The sequence below is a fragment of the Gavialis gangeticus genome, unplaced genomic scaffold (assembly GCF_001723915.1).
Source record: "Gavialis gangeticus isolate Ggan-Ray unplaced genomic scaffold, GavGan_comp1, whole genome shotgun sequence".
In the NCBI taxonomy this organism is placed as follows: Eukaryota; Metazoa; Chordata; order Crocodylia; family Gavialidae; genus Gavialis; species Gavialis gangeticus.
The window spans coordinates 12455408-12458496 of NW_017729014.1; positions in this window are offsets into that span (position 1 = coordinate 12455408).

Consider the following 3089-nt stretch of genomic DNA (forward strand, 5'->3'; position numbering starts at 1 on the left):
ATAGATTGGACATCCGCAAAAACTACTTCACAGTTAGGGCGGCTAGGAGCTGGAACCAACTTCCAAGGGAAGTGGTGCTGGCCTCTACCCTGGGGGTCTTTAAGAAGAGGCTGGATGCCTACCTGGCTGGACTCATTTGAGTCCCGTTTCTTGTTTTGGGTTTTTGTTGTTCTCCCGCCCTGGCGGGGGGTCGGGCTAGAAGATCTACTAGGTCCCTTCCAACCCTAAATCTATGAAACTATGACTCTCTGTTAGTGGTGCAGATGCCCCCTGGACACATGGGCTACAGTACCTCCTCCTGCCCCTGCCCCTTTATCCAAATTTAAAGGTCTCCAGTCAGAGAGATTCCCACCTCCTCATCCCCCAGAGCCAGGTTGGGACCCTAAAACAAGAGGGATAGTGTCTCCTGGTCTGACGTGCGGATCTGAGACTAGCTTCTTCTAGTGATGCTGCTCACCAAAGTCTGTCCCCTACCCCTTCAGCCCTGGCCTGTTGCTGGCAGGAGGTGGCAGAGCTGCTGCTTCTCTTGCCCACCCTGCCTGGGCTCCCAGGGGACTGAGGCTGGATCACAGTTGGGAGCTTTCCAAGGTGTTTGTCTCTGGCTCCAGGGTGCTCCAGACAGACTCTGCATGATCAGGATGATGATGTCCTTGCTCCTCTGCTTCCTGTGTCCAGATCCCCTCTGAGCCCTGGCCTTGGCCCTTAGATCATTAAAGCTGCATCATAGCTGTTGAGTGTGGCTGAGGGTGTGATGGTCCAAGAAACGTACGTACAGCAGATATCTGTTGATCGTTTATACTGGACCAAGTCTGTATTTGAGAGAGCTTTTGGACTCTGGGGTTGGGGCTTCAGCTGGGCTCAGCTCCTGCACTTGGTTGCTGTTGAGCAGGAAGTCAATGCAGGGCAGGAGGCTGGGATGGGCCCAAGGGAGCAGTGCTCAACCTGCTTCCCCTTTGGATGCAGCCCCTGACTTGGTCTGCGCCACCATCTCTCTCGTGGCACATTAATAATGGGGTGGTGTCTGCAGATGTCAAAAAGCACCCCTTGGCTGTACTCAATAAGCTGGATTTCAGAAAAGACTCATGGAGAAAGGGACAGAGAGAAAGGGAATCATTACCCCTTGTACCGAGCCATGGCTCTGGCCCCTGGACACGCATAGATGAGGTCAGAAAACAGGAGAAGAAGAAGCCCAAGTGATCTCATCCTTATTGTCCTGGGATGGGGGAGACTTCCCAGCAGGCAGAAGGGAGCAAGGCTGGTGCTGCATGGAGACCGAGGCTACAGGACGAAGGAGGATCTCCTCTTCTTGTGTGAGGTAGAATCTGCATGAGATCTAACTCTGGTACCTCCTCATCCTCTGAGTCTCCCAGTGCCTCCACTAGCACTGGAGAGAGTTTCCTTTCCTGTTGCAGACCCTGGGAACCGTCCATACACAGTGTGTTTCTCTGGGAACAAGGGGAGGCCTTGGTCAGGATCAGCTCTTGAGAAAGCTCAGTCCAGCTCCCATCTCTAGTTGTGTCAGGCTGAGCAGATAGGGCTGTAGTGTCTGGAGCAGGACAAGGGGTGTCAGTGTTGGAGACAAAGTTGGCTCTGAGTCCCTGGCATTGTTACTTGGCCTCACCTGTTCGGCTTCCTGCCTTAAGTGATCATGTGTTGAGCCTGAGATGAGCTCTTATTTGAGAGCATGCCCAGTTAAGATCAGAAGATGGTGGAAGAGAGTGCCTAGCACAAAGGTATGCCGTGTGCAGAGCCCTGACATGCTGGGTGCACTGCCCCTGTAAAGACTTCTGTTGATTGACCCTTAGCATGTGAATGCGTGATAGCATGCCTGGGGGTGAGTGGGCATGTGTGTGGTGTTGCTGGTGGGTTTATCTGTTTGCTAGTTGGTTTTGTTGATTGATAACTGAGAGAGAGAGACTGATAGAAGTGTGGTGAATGAACAATGTGGAAGTGGCTTTGTGGCATATTTTTGCGTTGGTGTGGGTGATCGTTGTATGGTGTTGTGCCTCACTGTGGAGGTTGGACGAGCCAAGCACGCCCTTGACAGAGAGGCTGCCATAGAGCTACCATTCATCCCCAATGACATCGAATCCTGAGAATCAACCTGTCTGCACCATTGCTGGTCTCCTGGTTGTGATCTCCCAGTTTCTCTCTCTGGGGTGCATAGCACTTAAGTAACAGTCCTATGGGGGTAAGTATCACCTGTTCATCACTCATTCTTTTCTCCTCCCTTCCCTAAAGTGGAAAGTAAAATGCCATCAGATCATGCCTTTCAGTGTGATCTATATTCCCTGTGTTCTGGGACGGTGGAGATCCAGGGTTGAATTAAGTTTACCACTCGCATTATAAAGTTCATACCAATCCCTGAGCTGATATTGATTATGCGTTCCAAGCATTTGTGGTGATACGCCTGGTCAGTTCCTTAGCCAAGAATCACCTCACTTGGAACCAGACTGTTGGGTCAGCTGTTAATTAGATGGTGCTAATTAGGTGCTAAGTCAGTCCAGGACCAACATCAGGACTACAGAGCTGTGTCCCTAGTCCTGTAACAGCACAGCAGTCTGCTGGCTATTGCCTGTGTCCTGGGTACCAGCCTAGGGAGTCATTGCCTTGTATTCCTGCAAGAAGGACAGGCAGAGCAGGGGGCACGAGGAAGCAGGACTCCTGGGTCCTTTCTAAATATCAGATTCAGACTCACTGATCACTTTTGAGCCTTCCCTGTTTTTAATCCCTGGCTGGTTCAAGTGATCTAAAAAGCTGGTTGTGTCCCACCCGGGAGGCAATGGAGCACAGGGCTGGCAGCTGCTGCCTCTGCTGCTCACACAGGCAGGCAGGTCCTGCAGGGCTGGATTTTGTGCAGGCTCTCATGCATTTTCATACATTGTGTCTCTGGCAGAGTAATACTGGGCTGTGTGTACAGGTTGGACCCCAGTCAGGCGCAGGTGCACTTGGCTGCTGGACGTGTCTCTGCTGATGGTGAGGTGGCTTTGGAGAGCACTGTTATCGTAGATGTCACCACCACTCCAGATAACTGCGACCCACTCCAGCCCTTTCCCTGTTGCCTGCTGAGCCCAGCTCACACTGTGGCT